The sequence below is a fragment of the Sciurus carolinensis genome, chromosome 16 (assembly GCF_902686445.1).
Source record: "Sciurus carolinensis chromosome 16, mSciCar1.2, whole genome shotgun sequence".
In the NCBI taxonomy this organism is placed as follows: domain Eukaryota; kingdom Metazoa; phylum Chordata; class Mammalia; order Rodentia; family Sciuridae; genus Sciurus; species Sciurus carolinensis.
In genome coordinates this window covers 67,143,307-67,152,281 of record NC_062228.1, presented here as the reverse complement: position 1 = coordinate 67,152,281, position 8,975 = coordinate 67,143,307, and positions in this window count along the sequence as shown.

Genomic DNA, 8,975 nt, shown 5'->3' with positions numbered 1-8,975 from the left:
GCCTGCCCTGGTGACTCCATGGTGTAGAACAGCAGCTCTCAGGCTGCGCCTGCCCTGGTGACTCCATGGTGTGGAATAGCAGCTCTCAGGCTGTGCCTGCCCTAGTGACTCCATGGTGTGCAGAAGAGCAGCTCTCAGGCTGTGCCTGCCCTAGTGACTCCATGGTGTAGAACAGCAGCTCTCAGGCTGCGCCTGCCCTGAGTGACTCCATGGTGTAAAACAGCAGCTCTCAGGCTGTGCCTGCCGTAGTGACTTCATGGTGTAGAACAGCATCTCTCAGGCTGTGCCTGCCCTGGTGACTCCACGGTGTAGAACAGCAGCTCTCAGGCTGTGCCTGCCCTGGTGAATTCACAGTGTAGAACAGGGCTCTCAGGCTATACCTGCCCTGGTGACTCCATTGTGTAGAACAGCAGCTCTCAGCCTGTGCCTGCCTTGGTGCCTCCATGGTGTAGAACAGCAGCTCTCAGGCTGCGACTGACCTGGTGACTCCATGGTATAAGACAGCAGCTCTCAGGCTTTGCCTGCCCTGGTGACTACATGGTATAGGACATCAGCTCTCAAGCTGTGCCTGCCATGGAACTCCATGTTGTAGAACAGCAGCTCTCAGGCTGTGCCTGCCCTGGTGACTCCATGGTGTGGAGAACAGCAGCTCTCAGGCTGTGCCTGCTTTGAGGTACTCCATGGTAGAGGACATCAGCTCTCAAGCTGTGCCTGCCATGGTACTCCATGGTGTAGAACAGCAGCTCTCAGGCTGTGTCTGCCCTGGTGACTCCATGTTGTAGAACAGCAGCTCTCAGGCTAGCCTGCCATGGTGACTCCATGGTGTGGAATATCAGCTCTCAGGCTGTGCCTGCCCTAGTGACTCCATGGTGTACAGAATAGCAGCTCTCAAGCTGTGCCTGCCCTGGTAACTCCATGGTGCAGAACAGAAGCTCTCAGGCTGTGCCTGCCCTGGTGACTCCATGGTGTAGAACAGCAGCTCTCAGGCTTTGCCTGCCCTGGTGACTCCATGGTATAGGACAGCAGCTCTCAGGCTGTGCCTGCCCTTGTGACTCCATGGTGTAGAACACCAGCTCTCAGGCTGTGCCTGCCCTGGTGACTCCATGTTGTAGAACAGCAGCTCTCAGGCTGTGCCTTCCCTGGTGATTCAACGGTGTAGAACAGCGCTCTCATGCTATACCTGCCCTGGTGACTCCACAGTGTGCAGAACAGCAGCTATAAGGCTGTGCTCGCCCTAATGGCTCCATGGTGTAGAACAGCAGCTCTCAGGCTGTGCCTGCCCTGGTGACTCCATGGTATAAGAAAGTAGCTCTCAGGCTTTGCCTGCCCTGGTGACTACATGGTATAGGACATCAGCTCTCAAGCTGTGCCTGCCATGGTACTCCATGGTGTAGAACAGCAGCTCTCTGGCTGTGCCTGCCCTGGATACTCCATGGTGTAGAACAGCAGCTCTCAGGCTAGTCTGCCATGGTGACTCCATGGTGTAGAACAGCAGCTCTCAGGCTGTGCTTGCCCTGGTGACTCCACAGTGTAGAACAACGCTCTCAGGCTATACCTGCCCTGGTGACTCCATGGTGTAGAACAGCAGCTCTCAGGCTGTGCCTGCACTGGTGACTCCATGGTGTAGAACAGCAGCTCTCAGGCTGCGCCTGCCCTGGTGACTCCATGGTGTAGAAAAGCAGTTCTCAGGCTGTGCCTACCCTGGAGTCTCCATGGTGTAGAACATCAGCTCTCAGGCTGTACCTGCCCTGGTGATTCCATGGTGCAGAACAGCAACTCTGAGGCTGTGCCTGCCCTAGTGACTCCATGGTGTGGAGAACAGAAGCTCTCAGGCTGTGCCTGCCCTGGTGACTCCATGGTATAGGACAGCAGCTCTCAGGATGTGCCTGCCCTTCTGACTGCATGGTGTAGAACAGCAGCTCTCAGGCTGTGCCTGCCCTGGTGATTCCATGTTGTAGAACAGCAGCTCTCAGGCTATGCCTGCCCTGGTGACTCAACGGTGTAGAACAGCGCTCTCAGGCTATACCTGCCCTGGTGACTCCATGGTGTAGAACAGCAGCTCTCAGGCTGTGCCTGCCCTAGGACTCCATGGTGTAGAACACCAGCTCTCAGGCTGTTCCTGTCCTGTGTGACTCCACAGTGTGCAGAACAGCAGCTATCAGGCTGTGCCTGACCTAGTGACTCCATGGTGTAGAACAGCAGCTCTCAGGCTGTGCCTGCCCTGGTGACTCCATGGTATAAGACAGCAGCTCTCAGGCTTTGCCTGCCCTGGTGACTACATGGTATAGGACATCAGCTCTCAAGCTGTGCCTGCCATGGAACTCCATGGTGTAGAACAGCAGCTCTCAGGCTGTGCCTGCCCTGGTGACTCCATGGTGTGGAGAACAGCAGCTCTCAGGCTGTGCCTGCTTTGAGGTACTCCATGGTAGAGGACATCAGCTCTCAAGCTGTGCCTGCCATGGTACTCCATGGTGTAGAACAGCAGCTCTCAGGCTGTGCCTGCCCTGGTGACTCCATGTTGTAGAACAGCAGCTCTCAGGCTAGCCTGCCATGGTGACTCCATGGTGTGGAATATCAGCTCTCAGGCTGTGCCTGCCCTAGTGACTCCATGGTGTACAGAATAGCAGCTCTCAAGCTGTGCCTGCCCTGGTAACTCCATGGTGCAAAACAGAAGCTCTCAGGCTGTGCCTGCCCTGGTGACTCCATGGTGTAGAACAGCAGCTCTCAGGCTTTGCCTGCCCTGGTGACTAAATGGTGTAAAACAGCGCTCTCAGGCTATACCTGCCCTGGTGAATCCGTGGTGTAGAACAGCAGCTCTCAGGCTGTGCCTGCCCTAGGTCTCCATGGGGTAGAAGAGCAGCTCTCAGGCTGTGCCTGCCCTGGTGACTCCATGGTGTAGAACAGCAGCTCTCAGGCTGTGCCTGCTCTAGGACTCCATGGTGTAGAACAGCAGCTCTCAGACTGTGCCTGCCCTAGGACTCCATGGTGTAGAACAGCAGCTCTCAGGCTTTGCCTGCCCTGGTGACTAAATGGTGTAAAACAGCGCTCTCAGGCAATACCTGCCCTGGTGAATCCATGGTGTGGAGAAGAGCAGCTCTCAGGCTGTGCCTGCCCTGGTGACTCCATGGTGTGGAGAACAGCAGCTCTCAGGCTGTGCCTGCCCTGAGTGACTCTATGTTGTAGAACAGGAGCTCTCAGGCTGTGCCTGCCCTAGTGACTCCGTGGTATATAACAGCAGCTTTCAGGCTTCGCCTGCCCTCAGTGACTCCATGGTGTAGGACAGAAGCTCTCAGGCTGTGCCTGCCCTACTGACTCCATGGTGTAGAACAGCAGCTCTCAGGCTGTGCCTGCCCTAGTGACTCCATGGTGTGCAGAACAGCAGCTCTCAGGTGTGCCTGCCCTGAGTGACTCCATGGTGTAGAATAGCAGCTCTCAGGGTGTGCCTGCCCTAGTGTCTCCATGGTGTAGAACAGCAGCTCTCAGGCTGCGACTGCCCTGAGTGACTCCATGGTGTGTAGAACAGCAGCTCTCAGGCTGTGCCTGCCCGGGTGACTCCATGGTGTAGAACAGCAGCTCTCAGGCTGCGCTTGCCCTGGTGAATCCATGGTGTGGAATATCAGCTCTCAGGCTGTGCCTGCCCTAGTTACTCCATGGTGTACAGAATAACAGCTCTCAAGCTGTGCCTGCCCTGGTAACTCCATGGTGCAGAATAGCAGCTCTCAGGCTGTGCCTGCCCTGGTGACTCCATGTTGTAGAACAGCAGCTCTCAGGCTGTGCCTGCCCTGGTGACTAAATGGTGTAGAACAGCGCTCTCCAGCTATACCTGCCCTGGTGACTGCATGGTGTAGAACAGCAGCTCTCAGGCTGTGCCTGCCCTAGGTCTCCATGGGGTAGAAGAGCAGCTCTCAGGCTGTGCCTGCCCTGGTGACTCCATGGTGTAGAACAGCAGCTCTCAGGCTGTGCCTGCTCTAGGACTCCATGGTGTAGAACGTCAGCTCTCAGGCTGTGCATGCCCTGAGTGACTCCATGGTGTAGAACAGCAGCTCTCAGGCTGTGCCTGTCCTAGTGACTCCATGGTGTAGAACAGCAGCTTTCAGGCTGCGCCTGCCCTCAGTGACTCCATGGTGTAGGACAGAAGCTCTCAGGCTGTGCCTGCCCTAGTGACTCCATGGTGTGCAGAAGAGCAGCGCTCAGGCTGTGCCTGCCCTGAGTGACTCCATGGTGTAGAACAGCAGCTCTCAGGCTGTGCCTGCCCTAGTGACTCCATGGTGTAGAACAGCAGCTGTCAGGCTTTGCCTGCCCTGGTGACTCCATGGTGTAGAACAGCAGCTCTCTGGCTGCACCGGCCCTGAGTGACTCCTAGGTATAGGACAGCAGCTCTCATGCTGCGCCTGCCCTGAGTGACTCCATGGTGTAGAACAGCAGCTCTCAGGCTGTGCCTGCCCTGAGTGACTCCATGGTGTAGAACAGCAGCCCTCAGGCTGTTCCTGCCCTAGTGACTCCATGGTGTAGAACAGCAGCTTTCAGGCTGCGCCAGCCCTCAGTGACTCCATGGTGTAGGACAGCAGCTATCAGTCTATGCGTGCCCTGAACGACTCCATGGTGTAGAACAACAGATTTCAGGATGCGCCTGCCCTCAGTGACTCCATGGTGTAGGACAGCTGCTCTCAGGCTGTGCCTGCCCTAGTGACTCCATGGTGTAGAACAGCAGCTCTCAGGCTGTGCCTTCCCTCTGTGACTCCATGGTGTAGGACAGCAACTCTCAGGCTATGCCTTCCCTGAGTGACTCCATGGTATAGGACATCATCTCTCAGGCTGCGCCTCCCCTGAGTGACTCCATGGTATAGGACAGCAGTTCTCAGGCTGCACCTGCCCTGAGTGACTCCATGGTGTAGAACGTCAGCTCTCAGGCTGTGCATGCCCTGAGTGACTCCATGGTGTAGAACAGCAGCTCTCAGACTGTGCCTGTCCTAGTGACTCCATGGTGTAGAACAGCAGCTTTCAGGCTGCGCCTGCCCTCAGTGACTCCATGGTGTAGGACAGAAGCTCTCAGGCTGTGCCTTCCCTGAGTGACTCCATGGTGTAGAACAGCAGCTTTCAGGCTGTGCCTGCCCTCAGTGACTCCATGGTGTAGGACAGCAGCTCTCAGGCTGTGCCTGCCCTAGTGACTCCATGGTGTAGAACAGCCGCTCTCAGGCTGTGCCTGCCCTCAGTGACTCCATGGTGTAGGACAGCAACTCTCATGCTATGCCTTCCCTGAGTGACTGCATAGTATAGGACAGCAGATCTCAGGCTGTGCCTGCCCTGAGTGATTCCATGGTGAGTAGAATAGCAGCTCTCAGGCTGTGCCTTCCCTGAGTGACTCCATGGTGTAGAACAGCAGCTCACAGGCTGTGCCTGCTCTAGTGACTCGATGGTGTAGAACAGAAGCTCTCAGGCTGCGCCTGCCCTTAGTGACTCCATGGTGTAGGACAGCAGCTCTCAGGCTATGCCTTCCCTGAGTGACTCCATGGTATCGGACAGCAGGTCTCAGGCTGTGCCAGCCCTGACTGACTCCATGGTGTAGAACAGCAGCTTCAGGCTGTGCCTGCCCTCGTGACTCCCGGCTGTAGAACAGCAGCTCTCTGGCTGGGCCTGCCCTGGTGACTCCATGGTGTAGTACAGCAGCTATCAGGCTGTGCCTACCCTGATTGACTCCACAGTGTGCAGAATAGCAGCTCTCAGGCTGTGCCTGCCCTAGTGACTCCATGCCCTGGTGACTCCATGGTGTAGAACAGCAGCTCCTAGGCTGTGCCTGTTCTAGTGACTCCATGGTGTAATACAGCAGCTCTCAGACTCTGCCTGCCCTGGTGACTCCCTGGTGTAGAACAGCAGCTCTCAGGCTGTGCCTGCCCTGGTGACTCCATGGTATAGGACAGCAGCTCTCAGGCTGCGCCTGCCCTGAGTGAATCCATGGTATAGAACAGCAGCTCTCAGGCTGTGCCTGCCTGAGTGACTCCATGGTCTAGAACAGCAGCTCTCAGACTGGGACTGCCCTAGTGACTCCATGGTGTAGAACAGCAGATTTCAGGCTGCGCCTGCCCTCAGTGACTACATGGTGTAGGACAGCAACTCTCAGGCTGTGCCTGCCCTAGTGACTCCATGGTGTAGAACTCAGCTCTCAGGTTGTGCCTGCCCTAGTGACTCCATGGTGTAGAACAGCAGCTCTCAGGCTGTTCCTGCCCTAGTGACTCCATGGTGTAGAACAGCAGCTTTCAGGCTGCGTCTGCCCTCAGTGACTCCATGGTGTAGGACAGCATCTATCAGTCTATGCGTGCCCTGAGTGACTCCATGGTGTAGAACAGCAGCTTTCAGGATGCGCCTGCCCTCAGTGACTCCATGGTGTAGGACAGCTGCTCTCAGGCTGTGCCTGCCCTAGTGACTCCATGGTGTAGAACAGCAGCTCTCAGGCTGTGCCTGCCCTCAGTGACTCCATGGTGTAGGACAGCAACTCTCAGGCTATGCCTTCCCTGAGTGACTCCATGGTATAGGACAGCAGCTCTCAGGCTGCGCCTGCCCTGTGTGACTCCCTGGTGTGTTGAGAAGATCAGCTCTCAGGCTTTGCCTTCCCTTGTGACTCCATGGTGTAGAAGAGCAGCTCTCAGGCTGTGCCTGCCCTAGTGACTCCAGAGTGTAGAACAGCAGCTCTCAGGCTGTGCCTGCCCTGAGTGACTCCATGGTGTAGAATAGCAGCTCTCAGGCTGTGCCTGCCCTAGTGACTCCATGGTGTGCAGAAGAGCATCTCTCAGGCTGTGCCTGCCCTGAGTGACTCCATGGTGTAGAACAGCAGCTCTCAGGCTGTGCCTGCCCTAGTGACTCCATTGTGTAGAACAGCAGCTCTCAGGCTGCACCTGCCCTGGTGACTCCATGGTGTAGTATAGCAGCTATCAGGCTGCGCCTGCCCTGAGTGACTCCACAGTGTGCAGAACAGCAGCTCTCAGGGTGTGCCTGCCCTAGTGACTCCATGGTGTAGAACAGCAGCTCTAAGGCTGTGCCTGCCCTCAGTGACTCTATGGTGTAGGACAGCAGCTCTCAGGCTATGACTTCCCTCAGTGACTCCATGGTATAGGACAGCAGCTCTCAGGCTGCGCCTGCCCTGAGCGACTCCATGATGTGTAGAACAGCAGCTCTCAGGCTGTGCCTGCCCTAGTGACTCCATGTTGTAGAACAGCAGCTCTCAGGCTGTGCCTGCCCTAGTGACTCCATGGTGTAGAACAGCAGCTCTCAGGCTGTGCCTGCCCTAGTGACTCCATGGTATAGAACAGCAGCTTTCAGGCTGCGCCTGCCCTCAGTGACTCCATGGTGTAGGACAGTAGCTCTCAGGCTGTGCCTGCCCTAGTGACTCCATGGTGTAGAACAATTGCTCTCAGGTTGTGCCTGTCCTCAGTGACTCCATGGTGTAGGACAGCACATCTCAGGCTATGCCTTCCCTGAGTGACTCCATGGTATAGGACAGAAGCTCTCAGGCTGTGCCTGCCCTGAGTGACTCCATGGTGCGTAGAACAGCAGCTCTTAGGCTGCGCCTGCCCTGGTGACTCCATGGTGTAGAACAGCAGCTCTCAGGCTGTGCCAGCCCTGGTGACTCCATGGTATAGGACAGCAGCTCTCAGGCTGTGCCTGCCCTGGTGACTCCATGGTGTAGAACAGCAGCTCTCAGGCTGCGCCTGCCCTGGTGACTCCATGGTGTAGAACAGCAGCTCTCAGGCTGTGCCTGCCCTGGTGACTCCATGGTGTAGAACAGCAGCTCTCAGGCTGTGCCTGCCCTAGTGACTCCATGGTGTGCAGAAGAGCAGCTCTCAGGCTGTGCCTGCCCTGAGTGACTCCATGGTGTAGAACAGCAGCTCTCAGGCTGTGCCTACCCTAGTGACTCCATGGTGTAGAACAGCAACTCTCAGGCTGGGCCTGCCCTGGTGACTCCATGGTGTAGTACAGCAGCTATCAGGCTGTGCCTGCCCTGAGTGACTCCACAGTGTGCAGAACAGCAGCTCTCAGGCTGTGCCTGCCCTAGTGACTCCATGGTGTAGAACAGCAGCTCTCAGGCTTGCCTGCCCTGGTGACTCCATGGTGTAGGACAGCAGCTCTCAGGCTGTGCCTGCCCTAGTGACTCCATGGTGTAATACAGCAGCTCTGAGAGTCTGCCTGCCCTGGTGACTCCATGGTGTAGAACAGCAGCTCTCAGGCTGTGCCTGCCCTGGTGACTCCATGGTATAGGACAGCAGCTCTCAGGCTGCGCCTTCCCTGAGTGACTCCATGGTATAGAACAGCCGCTCTCAGGCTGTGCCTGCCTGAGTGACTCCATGGTGTAGAACAGCAGCTCTCAGGCTGTGCCTGCCCTAGTGACTCCATGGTGTAGAACAGCAGCTCTAAGGCTGTGCCTGCCCTCAGTGACTCTATGGTGTAGGACAGCAGCTCTCAGGCTATGACTTCCCTGAGTGACTCCATGGTATAGGACAGCAGCTCTCAGGCTGCGCGTGCCCTGAGCGACACCATGATGTGTAGAACAGCAGCTCTCAGGCTCTGCCTGCCCTAGTGACTCCATGTTGTAGAACAGCAGCTCTCAGGCTGTGCCTGCCCTAGTGACTCCAGGGTGTAGAACAGCAGCTCTCAGGCTGCGCGTGCCCTGAGCGACACCATGATGTGTAGAACAGCAGCTCTCAGGCTGGGCCTGCCCTAGTGACTCCATGGTGTAGAACAGCAGCTCTCAGGCTGTGCCTGCCCTAGTGACTCCAGGGTGTAGAACAGCAGCTCTCAGGCTGTGCCTGCCCTCAGTGACTCCATGGTGTAGAACAGCAGCTCTCAGGCTGTGCCTGTCCTGGTGACTCCATGGTGTAGAACAGCAGCTCTCAGGCTGCGCCTGCCCTGGTGACTCCATGGTGTAGGACAGCAGCTCTCAGGTTGTTCCTGCCCTGTGTGACTCCACAGTGTGCAGAACAGCA